We start from the raw sequence: 13,026 nt of genomic DNA, 5'->3' as shown, positions 1-13,026 counted from the left end.
GTGCGTCCATAATATCATAATCAAATCATACAATATCGGTTTGGCAAGGCTAAAGCCGAAACTATCGAAAAGTAATTCCAAAAAGGCCCCAAGTTTAGTTAACCAAATATAGAGGAAATCTAGTTTATTTATCCTAAATGTAATAGATGCTAAAGCTATCTGAATATACTTTTATTATAATAATATCGTTTTTGTGTATGTATTTAATGTAACGATTGTAAATTGGCTTAGGCACGAGGCGTGCGGCGTTAAGTTCCGCTACTTAACACATAATGCCTCCAGAATTCATGGGAAAGTAAGAAAAGATAGTATCTTAATGGATAATGGAGTATCTTAGCGTTAGGTACCCAGGTTCCCACTGCCTAAACTTTGACGATAAAAGTAGTTTCTTGTAGTTAAGTAACACGTTAGGTACGTATCTTAACACTAGGTTCCCTCGGCAGAAGCCATAATTCATATTTAGACGACACCCTCGTCGAAATTACCTTCGCGGAACCAGCTGTCGTCAACATGATGAATGGTCTGGAGTTTGTTTTGAAAAACTTCGGCCATTTGATTTATAGCTGTTTGATTACTGTTATTAATTATTTAGTGGGTCATCTTTGTTTGTTTATTAGTTCTATTTTGATTTTCAATTAGATATTTATTTGGAAACTTGAAAGGATGATATTGAATTATTAAATTGCAGAAATAATAATAATAATAATAAACAGCTTTACGTTGTGTCCCACACACAGTAGGGTAGGCAAAAGGATCCTAGTGTTAAGATACCCCGTTTCCCATTTACCGCCGATTTCTGGAGGCATTGCGTGTTGATTGGCGGAACTAAACGCCGCGCTGTACATCGACACCAGAGCAAAGAAATGAAATATCAATTTAATTTAATATTTTATGGCCTCGAGTGGGAATCGAAGCGACAACCAGTCGCGTTTACAGTCATAGACATAATTGCCTTTGATTTTAAGCTTATTTTAGCAGTATTGCTATCATAAAAAAATAATAAATTTTGAGAAGCATTTGGTAAAGCTTATACTTTGCAAATAAAAATACAAAATAATACGAAAAGAAACAAAAAATTAAAAAGTTGCTTTTACAAGAAAAATAAATTATCAGATTTCCTCCAGCACTAGTGGAAGAACACTACCGTTACTGAATTAAAGTTTTAAATCTTATTACAAGGTAAACTTTCTTTAACCTTCTCTCGGTGTACTTCAAGATTTTTCTTTGAGTTAAGCTGTGTTTGGCGTGCGAATTACTCTTAAATATGTTATTATAGTGCTATGTACTATATTTTTATTTTTTTTTAGTTTCAGCTGTATTTTAGGCAGAAGAAACTTGGGGACCTAGTATTCTGACACTCTGTTCTCCATTAAAACATTTCCGCTCCTTCGCCAAATTCTTGAGGTACTATCATAAGATATTATCGAGGTAACTGATATCCATATGTTTTTATATGGACTATTAGGAATGGAGGACATTAATATACCTTGGGTTCGATTTCTACTCTAGGGATTGTTCATATAATTTTTTTTCGGACTTTTAAGACAAGCACGGCCTCGGGATCCGCCTTACATTGAGCTGTTCTAAATTTGTAAACAAGGATAATTAACGCAGTATCATAAACTAGCTAATTAACACCGAGTTTTCAAAAATCTATCGAAGTTGTATACCTACGTATTACTTTTTATTTTTACTTTTAATTTAATTTTCATATTTTGCAAAACGAAATTCCAGTTTCAGAATTAAATTTTGATTACAAGAAGACCTTCACCAAGTATTATGTTAATTAGTTACAAAATCCAAAGTTAATTTTCGAAATCTCGTTAATAATCGAGAAAGTTTTGGGCGTTATTAAGACCGACATTTCACCGCGAGTCTCGACTTCGAACATTAAAATCATAAATCTTAAGAAATAATATACACTTTTATAGTCGAATAAAAAAAGTGGTTAAGTGCGAGACGGATTTGTCCAGCGAGGTTTCCGTATCTATTTCAGGATTATGAGTTAACTAAGTATATCTTATTAAAGTTGACAAATTTAGGTTTCCAAGCATATATTATATATACACTATTCTGCAAAATGGTTAATTCATCATTTTCATTAGTTTTCTTTCTCTGTTTTTCCTTAATTGACTAATTTCAGACATTATCAATGGCCAGAGCATATTAATGTTAGTTGAAAGAATGGAGTTTCTTGACAATCAATGTGAAGTTCCTATATACCTATATTTAGCTTAAACATAACTTTCTTGTGTATAAAAATCAAGAAAATTTAAAATATTATATTAAATTGAAAGTACTTTGATATAGTCACCACAAAGGCAAACAAACAGACATACTCTTACACCTAATTCTAAGGACTCGCATACATTTTTTACTAACGATACCCTAAAAAGGTATCTCAATAAACCTATAGTAATAAATTCCCTACCCTCTAAGCATCTTCTAAGAGCTCTCAGATTATTTATTTATTAGAAAAACAGAAAAATATACTTTTATTCGTTCCGAATAACGAACAGCGCGCAGTACATTACGTGATTGCCTTCCAAAGTGTTCGGAAACTTCTCATGTTTATTTACAAAACATTGAAGACACTGGGGCTGTTTACTTTAGTTATACTTAGAGGGGGGAATTGGTTTATTTTTTTATTTTCACATTTTTCACAAGAAAGAGGAGAAACTAGAGATAAATCTCTTCATTTTCATAATTTTTAGTAAGTACAGGAAAAAATTAGAAAACGGTAGCAGATATTTCATCCTATGCTCATACTCATTATGGGAGATAGTCCCATAATGCGGAAAATCTGTTAAGATTAAGCTAAAACAAATTGTAGGAAATAATATTTTAATTATTTCAAAGTAAAGAAAAATAATTAAATAATATTAGTCCGCTGAAAATATAACAGCAATGCTTAAAAAGCAACTTACTAATACAAAATAGGCCAATTTCTTCGTTAAAAATCAGTTTAAAAGTAGATTGTAATTCTTGAGGGAGTAAAGACTATTCCTTGCGGACATGAATTATATAGCTTTCTTATTCTGCAAAATGGTTCAATTTTCATTAGTCTTCTTTCTCTGTTTCTCCTTAATGGGCTTATTTCAGATATTATCAATGGCCAGAGCATATCCATGTTAGTTGAAATAATTATTTGTATATTAATTTCTGTTAAAAAAAATTTAACTGCCTAATTCCACTATGAATTCGGTTAATTATATAAATTAATTGAAATTAAAATTTACCTACAATTAAAATACCCGAATTAAAATTTACCTACAATTAGTAAATATTTACATACAAAATAAATGAGCTCGATTTGTTAGAATCCAAGTCCAATACAAGGCCGTGTAACCGCAGACCGCGCTGCAACGCGAACAAAATAAATAATATAAATCAATTATATTTGTTTAAATACCCGCAAATTATTGCGCTAAATTAAACTAAGGATATTTTTAAATTACATTTATCATATTCATCACGACATGTCACCAACTGCGATTAAACTTCCAAATGAAATATTTTATTAGCTTCAACTGGGTCGACACTATAAAACCTTAGTTTTAGAGCGTATGATAAATAGAAAATCAAATTAGCTTCCCGCTGTATCCCGCACATAGCACGGTAGTCAAAGAGAAGAGCTGAAAATATTAATAAATAATAATTAATTTCCTCGAGTAGGATCGAAGCCACGACGCGACGGCCTCAACGTTAGAGCATACGATAGATAACAGGAAATCACTATCGTCCCCATCAGATGGACATTGGAGAATGGCTAAACGCTCGTGTACGAAGAGGAGGACAATACAATTTCCGTTTTCCATAAAAGCAAATGGGATTTAGGAGGATAATGAATGGGCTGGACTGCTCGCTGGCTGGCTGGCTGGTAATGCTTCAATTGTTACATATTTATGCAAGAATGTCACGAATTTGTATTCGAACTTGTGGCCCATTCGATTGATCTAAAATCCTAATCTTATGGAAATAAATCGTATGTCGAATACATATATTGTCTCATCAGCACATTTTCTAGAATCCGGTATTAATCCACCCATAAAACATATTATAGCTATTGATGATTGTAAATGCGACAGGTTATGGGTTCGAACCCCACTTGAGGAAATGAAACATTCAATATTTTAATTTCCTCTCTCTAGTAACTATTGTCTTCATAATTCGGCGGAAAATGGGGAACGCAGTGTATTAAAACGAACGGAGTATCATAACACTAGCTTCCCAGATTACCTCTGCCTACAATATTATCTATATAATATTTTTAGCATTTTACAATAATATCGCAAAAGACATTTACGAGCGAGCTAAGTTCATATCGCCCGAGGAGGTAGCAGCGCAGTAGTGCTGGTTAATGAAAAACTTGAAAAGGCAAGTGATGTAAATGGAACAGCTTATTTCTCATATTCTTCATACACAATATGTGTGTGGAAATATACTGTTGATTGGTTTGGCTGATGAAATGTTTAATTATTATAACACCAATATTTTTAGTCGCTTGTTTGATTCCTGATGTCGTCGTTGAATGTGCTTTTAAATTATATTTCCAAAAGTTTAAAAAAAATCAGCTTCACGCTGTATCCCGCACACAGCAGGATAAGCAGAGGGAACCTAATGTTAAGACACTTCGTTCCCCACTTTCTGCCGAATTCTGGAGGCTTTGCGTGTTGAGTGGCAGAACTCAACGCCGTGCTTTGACGCCGGAAAATGAACCATAAATATGAAAAAGGAAAATGTACTATAAAGATGACAATGTATCATATATAGAAGAAAATAATATAAAAAATACAAATCCGTAAAACTTGCTATAAAAAGGGTCATATAAACTTAAATTTAGCCTTTTCTGTAGCAGAAAGGTCTACAGCGTAGCTTTTATAGGTTAGGAAGAGGGATGAATGTAAAACGTAAAGTTGACGCAAAATGAGGGATGTTACAAAGAATATCAATAGGTTCTTAATATGAAACCTCTCTATACTTTGGCTTTAAGATGTTTTATTATTATACTTGCGGACGCGCGCAGCTTCGCTTGCGTATTTAGGGGTGAATTCTAATAACCCATGAAACATGTGTTCGATGAAATATTTTTAAGAGTCTAAATTTAAAATTTTATAAAAATCGGTGGCGATTTAAAGATTTTTCCATACAAACTTTCAACCCCTTATTTGCAAAATTAGGGGGCGAATTCTAGAAAACCATGAAACACATGTTCAATTAAATATTTTTAAGGGTCTAAATTAAAAAAAATATAATAATCGGTGGCGTTTTAAAGATTTTTCCACACAAACTTTCAACCCCTTATTTGCACCCTTAGGGGAAGAATTCTAGAAAACCATGAAACATGTTGTCAATTAAATACTTTTAAAAATCTAAATTTCAAATTTTATAAAAATCGGTGCCGATTTAAATTTTTTTCCATACAAACTTTCAACCCCTATTTCACCCCTTTAGGGTTAAAATTTTTCAAAATCCCTTCTTAGTGGATGTCCAGATAATGAAAGTAAACATATGTCCAAATTTTACGTTTCTAACATCAGCGGTTACGGCTGTGCGCGCGTCTTACCTCAGTCAGTGAGGACAAGTCCTTTTATATATATAGATAATAACCCAAAAAAACTCATTTTCCCCATAGGTAGGGAGAGTGACCCTAGCGCTAAGACACGTGGTCTCGTCTCGTGGATCTCAACTTTGTCTTGTTATAGCATGAAAGAAAAGTAATTCTCCTGAGTGAGAATCGAACCCAGGTGCAGTGCCGCTGTGTCACTTTTACTTCTGAACGTTGGTAAATCAAAGAGCGGCGGTAAGCTCCACTCCTCTACAAGCAATATTCGAAATAGAATTCGGACGAATATATACTGAAAAAAATCCTATTCCTCCTATTTCCGGTGAATGTAATAAAAAATATTAGCCTCAAGCATGGGGCAAGCATGGTAAAGTTAGTTAACTAAAACTTAGAGTTAAAAAAAACTTAATAAATTTTAACAAATGCATTAAGTAATTATAATTACTAATAATTTTTGCATTAACAAATGTACGATTGTATATTATATTTTGTTAACCAAAGTTTCCACGTTATTGTCTTATGTTTGTAATAAAAATCAAAATGCTGACCACATCGTGCTATTTCACTGATTTTTTTCCCGCTTTAAAACTCCCCCAAATTGGGAATTGAACCCACAAGCATTGGGTTTACCATGAAGCCTCTAATAATTTATAAGATAAAAATTATTGTATATAAGAGTGATCTTGAAGTGATAAATCAAACTGAGTAAACAGTCAGTACGGTACGATATTGACATTTCTATATATTACTGTCACATCCGGTGATAGATGGTTATGGACTTTGCCACTTTTTTGCGACGTACAGATGTTTTTTTTCCAGCTTCGTAAAGTAGGAAAACGGAGACCTAGTGTCAAGACACTCCGTTTCCCAATTTTTGTCCATATTTTGATTTTTTGTGATTGATATCGCGTGCTGAATATGGATATTTAGTACCGTGTTTTCTTTTTTCAGGACTAATAAATAAATACAAATATGATATTCGATGTTTCATATACTAACATATATACATATATCCCAAATTGTTAATCTAAAAAAATCTAACTTCGATCCCCAAAAAGAACCTCTAAAAAAAATTTACTAGAAAAACGAGAAATTAACCAAATCGAGTATTCCATTCATACTCCATTATCCATTCCAGCTGTAGAAGAGCACCAGCAAAATGCATTGAATATCTGAACATTGCATAAAAGATGGAACGACATTCAGTGGGGAAGTTCCAATTCTACGAACCGAACTGGCTGACTATACCTAACTATAACTATACTCGACTGTCGATATCGTAAGCGTAAAATTCATATGACCAATAAGAACGGGCATCCTGCAGTAGAATATAAATGAACTATTGACAAAATTAAATATTTATACAAATCAATTGGGGCTGCGACAGGTTGTGCGTTCATTTCCCATTCGAGAAGATAAAATATATATTTAATATTTTAATTTCCTCACTCTGTTAACGAGGCAAAGCGCGGCGTTGAATTCCGCCTCTCAACATGCGGTACAAAATTCGGCGGAAGTGAGAACGGAAATATCCTAATGGGAACAGTGTCTTAACATTAGATTCCCAAGTACTTTTTGCCTACTCTGCTATGGGCGGGAAACAGCATGAAGCTGAGAATAAATATTTTCCAATCTAAACTTATAAAGGAATATTTTAAACAAAAAAATTGATTGACAAAACCTATCGTCGAGCTTAGTATTGTTTACCAGATCGACGAAAAGAAAATAATACATTTCACCAAATGGGAATTGAACTCACAACCCTTACAGTCAAAGGCTCTGCTGCTGTGCCATCATGTCCTCAAAATATTTTCTATTCAGAAAAGTTGCTTCACAAATATGCCTTGTTCTCGAGTCGACTCGCGAACATAACGCCTAATTGGGTTTGCTCTTTTTGCCAACAAATAAAGTGCCTACTGTACTTTTTGTTTTTTTTTCTTTATATTTTGACTTTTTTTATACAGTAAGAATAGAAATGAGGTATAAGTCATTCTGTACTTTAAGCCCATTTGTAAACATTGAACGTTAGGTGGCCAAAATAACTGAAGCTGTCATGGCGTAGCGGTGCAGAACTGTGTCTAAATGCTAAACAGCTGTGGGTACGATTTCCACTTAAGGCTTTTTTCCTGCACATAGCTGGATAAGAAGAGGTGGGGGGGGAGCTTAAGAACCTCTATTTTTCACTTACTGCCCAAATTTTCAGTTTTTACTCGTTGAGTAGCAGTATTCAACGCCAGTTGTTCTCTTTTTCCCGAAGCGAGGATATGGGAATTATTCATTCCCCGAATGGGGATCTAACTCACAACCACCTCTGACTACATAAAGTTCTTAAAAAGTACAGATAATAAATAAATTGTAAACAAACGTACCTACCATAGGAAACATTTTTTTAAAATCGAGCAAGTTGAACTACTGCAGTAAAGACGGTCGTCGATAGGGAATTTAGTTGGCTTTAACTATCTTCCCGTTTCTACTTCTGCCGAGCACAGATTCCTTGAACATTTTCTAAAATATTTTAAGACAAGTTTCATATAAAATTAATTTTTAACAAAAACAAAAACCGACTTCTAACAACGAACTAAAAAGTGAAAAATAATTATATAAAGATTTTAGAATTTTCAAGTCGGTGCCAAGTAAAACAAACAGGCTTAATAATTAGATATTGTAGTAAAGGTGTTGTGGCATTAGTTTGACACCGACTTCAAAATTATAAAATCTTTATATAATTATTTTTCACTTTTTAGTTCGTTGTTAGAAGTCGGTTTTTGTTTTTGTTAAAAATTAATTTATTTTACGATTTTTAGTGATGGGTAGATCTTAAAATGATGCTTCTTGAACGAGTGGTGATGGTGGTGGTAGTGGTTGTCAACGAGTGGTTGTGATTGTTCTATGTAAAACTTCATTTAATTAGCTATTATTTTTGTGCAAAGTTACATTTTGGTATATTGACAAGAACAAACATAAAAAGTATTCAGGTGAATTCGGAATCTCCCTTTTTTGAAGTTGGTTGAAAATGAGAACATCCTCTTTTTTGAGATTGGTTGAAAAGAAATGCAACGATCAGGAATCTCACTTCTGACATCAATTTAAAAAGTTTTTGCTTGTAACTATTACAGTATAATTAATTTTTGACCAAAAAAAACAAACTTTCTCAATTTTCTCCAGATTCCATAATCGAAACCTAACCAAACTTTCACCAAATTATCCTTGAAGTGTATCCTTTCAAATAAAAAAAGAATCATCAAAATCGGTTGGCGCGACATTGAGTTATTCGGCTATTAGTCGCGCACATGCATAATGCAAATTTAAGACTTATGTGATTTTCTCATGGATACCATTGTCAGATATGGACCAAAAAAAAATGGGACCATTCGGGAAGCTATACCTTTCAAATAAAAAAAAAAATATCAAAATCGGTCCACCCAGTTAAAAGTTATGAGGTAACAAACATAAAAAAAAAAAAAAAAAAAAAATACAGTCGAATTGATAACCTCCTTTTCTTACAGAAGTCGGTTAAAAAGAGAGTTTCAGAGAGAGTTTTCAAGTTTCAGATCGTCGTTCAAAATTAAGTAAAGATTGTAGGAACGAATATGAAAGTGCTATGCACTTTAATATCGGGACGCTTTATCGTACCTAGTTCTTCGTTTTTCCACACATGTAGGTAAAATACTTCCACACATGTAGGTAATCGTTGATTGCTGAATCCATTAAACGATACTTTCAAAGGATTTTTCTATCTTTTCAAAGTGAATTTCGATACGTTTTCTTATCATAATCTAAAACCTTCTAGTATGAGATTAAACCCATAATAAATTAACTGTGTAGCTAGGCCGTCCTGGCACAGCGAATATCATCTGACTGGAAACGCGACGGTGGTGGTAGGTTCAATTCTCTCCCGAGGGAACACGCAAAATCTCGGAAATTGGGCAGAAAGTGGAAAAATGAGTTTATTGACACTAGATTACCCCTGCCAACACAGCACAGCTTTAAAGTTAAAAAAGATAAATTAACACATACCTATTCTTTAAATATTACCACGATTCAAAATAACGTAATTAAACCACAAAATTTTCTCGAAATTTTTAAATAAACTATTTTCCATTAGATATAGCGAGCGCTATTTCAAATGCGAAATGAATCGGATCTCATCGCCCTCGGCGGGTAATGGGTCGGCGCATTTAATACTCGTTTACAGAGAATTACGTTTTGCTCGGGTTTTTTATGTTAAATCCACTATTCCAGTGTTTGAGTTGGTATTATCGTGGTGTACTTGCCATGTATATTGCTTTTGAAATGGTATCTTTCTTTTAAATTCTGTTAATGAGAACGTCATCATCATCTACTCATCACCATCAATAACATCATCGCGGTCAATAATATCAAATCAGCCTTTCATATTGAATTGAATTGAATTGAATTTAATTAATCTCTTACCATCAGAAGGTCAGGATCAGAAGAAATACAAAATGACTCATTACCCCAAGTAAAATGCGAATACAAACATGGTATTTACAGTTTTAAGACGGCCTTTATCTAAATGACTTCCAATATCTGATTGTGGAGACCAGTCGCCGCGGCACAAGTGTGTGACTGTAAACGTCACAGGTTCACTCAACATAATGAAATAGATAAGCACTTAATATTTTCATTTCTCCGCTTCCAGTATTCGGCGGGAAAAAGAAAACAAAAATGTCTTAACGGGAACCTATAAGTGTGGAATCTTAACCTCCTAGTGTTAAGATTTCACACTTATAGGTTCTTTCTCAAAGAAAATCTGATTCCTTTTAATTTAGTGAAAATTGTCTACTCTGCTACAAGTGAAAGAGAAGACAAAAAACCTTACAAGCTTTGTATACTCTTAGCACGTCTCAATTTCAAAAGGAGCTCTAAAAGTAAACTAATTTTAACCTGCTAAAGTACCTGCTGGAGTAAATTTCCATGTTTTATATGACACGTCGTTTAATTTTTTCATAATATAAGTCTAATTAGTAATATAAGTAATTTTGTCATGGGCTGTAATTTGACGTGAACTACCTCAGCTTAGGTCTTAGGTGTTGTAATATTTGATATGTTTCTATTTATATGTACCTGGAGGTGGTACCTGGTGGTAACTGGAGGAGGTGGAACCTATACAGGTTCCTCTTTTCTGAAATTATGATTAAAAGAGTTGAGGCCATTCGTGGTTAGGGTACAAGAGTGCGATTGTAAATTGATGTGGATTAGATATCTTCATTTCTCTGGCAACATTGCAAAACGCGGCGTTCAGCTACTCAACACATAATATCACCAGAATTAGGGTACTGAGAAAGTTGGGAACAGAAGTGTCTTAAGGAGAATGGAGTGTTACAATATTAAGTTCCTAGATTCCCTCTGCGTACATAGGGAACCTGGAAACCTAATTTTAAGATATTCCGTCCCCATTAATACATTTCCACTTCCCAATTCCCATTAAATTCTGAGAGCATTGCTTTTTAAACGGCGAAAGTCGATGCTGCTCTTTTCGTTACAAAAACGAAGAAATGAATATAAATATATAAAATATTTAATTTCCTCATCCATCCAGTTATTTATTTACTTTTCTATAGCTAGATAAAGAGAAAGAGAAAATAAAACAATAATAACATTTCTATACGAAATTCTCATCTGGTCACAGCATCCGTACAACAATATATTTGTTCTCAAAATAGTTGTTATGTTGTTCACACTCGTTAAAATGGAACTGTTAACGAGGACATCTGAACTTTAGTAGTTAACCAGACCGAGGTTTTCCAAATAAAATATTTATATTTTTCATTTTTCTGGCCATTTCTGTGAATGTAGATATAATTTCGAGCTCATTTGGTTAGTAGAGCTTGAAATGTAATATGAGGATGATATAACAGAAACTGTAGGTACAGTAATTTTATTATGAGATTTTTTTTTGCTTAATGCCATATCCCGCTTGTATCCCCATTTAACACAGATTTTTAACGTGGAACTCTATAACGCTCTCTATCTTCTTATCAGGAAACGAATAGAAAATTAATTTCTCCGAATAGGAATCAAACCTACAACGTCACGTCAGAAGCTTGGCTGATGCGCCACATCATCGCTACTACTGCTATGCGTGCTTTGTCTCCTAGCGATTTTTGTTTGTCAAAGAGATTCTAAATATAAGGATTCTCTATCCATCCCTTCTTTATCCACCGTCTGTCCAAAGATAAACTACGAGTGAGAATTGAACCCATAACCACAGCACCCCTATAGCTTACACAAAAAGCTATTATACATATTGATATACATTTCGGATCATTTTTCACTTCCAATTAGACAATATGAGTATCTCGTTAAGTGTCGTCGGCTGTAGTGGGCGCGTGCTGATTGAGGATTGTTTGATTTTAATCACCAGGAAATACTGTCTGTGGGTGATGAATACGTTATATTATTTAAATATCTGCTAGTATAATAAACTTTTTTTAGCTTTGGCTAGCAAAAGGACCCTGGGAACCCAGTCTTAAGATACTTTGTTCTCATCAAGAAAATTCCGTTCCCATCCATTGTTCGCCGAATTATGAAGACATTATTTATTGCCGCGCTTTGCCTCTTTACCATTGCAAAGAAATGTTGTTTTGCTTTTTTTCTGAATTTTAGACATTGCGTGGAGGTGAATGATGCAACTAACGAAGCCTTATGATTACAAAACAAGAAAATGGGTACAAGGGGTATTGCAAAATACGTAATGTTTTTTTTTTAGCCTCATCCTGTATCCCCCAAGTATCAGCTAAGGTACTTCTATCTCCACTTTCCAGTGAAGAAATAAAAATATTAAATATCTCATTTTCTCGAGTGCCAAAACGTGAATCAAACTCACGTTTACAGTCGATCTAATGTTCTTAAAATAACATTTGTTTTAGTGGAGATGGAATCGAACCCACGAGCATTACTTTCACAGTTACGCGCTATACCACGCTGGCCTGGGCATCAGGTTTAGTGTGTAGCTTTAAATTTCGTGATTAGAAGGCAGCTAACGCCGCTTTGAACATTTGAATGTTCATTAGCTCGTATTTCGATATAACTGGCAACTAAAACTTTACGTAGCTTAACGCTTTATCCCTTAAAAACATATTAGTAGGCAAAGAGACCTATTTACTATAAATACACTCTCCGCTCTCCTCTCAAATACTAAATCTTTAGTTGAGAAATTCAATTTGCCAAAGCTTTTGCAAAGAAAAAAAAACTTAACACCCAATGAGAATCGAACCCACAAACATCCTTATAGTTCGCCTCAATAACATTAACGTAGTAAAATCTAAAAATAGCACTTAATTCAAAGGAAAAGCTGACAAATGAATGTGCCATCTTACATTTTATAAAATATTGGAGCAGTATGAAATACGATCTGTAATTTTTCCTTGAGATTCGACTTAATATGGCATCTATCCATTGGATTTAAGCAATTTAATACTAAAAGCTATGGTTTG

Source organism: Heliconius melpomene, chromosome 8, assembly GCF_056956725.1.
Source record: "Heliconius melpomene rosina isolate 202511_hmr_F chromosome 8, ASM5695672v1, whole genome shotgun sequence".
NCBI classification, from domain to species: Eukaryota; Metazoa; Arthropoda; class Insecta; order Lepidoptera; family Nymphalidae; genus Heliconius; species Heliconius melpomene.
The sequence above is the reverse complement of the archived record's forward strand: the minus strand, read 5'-3'. Positions refer to the sequence as shown.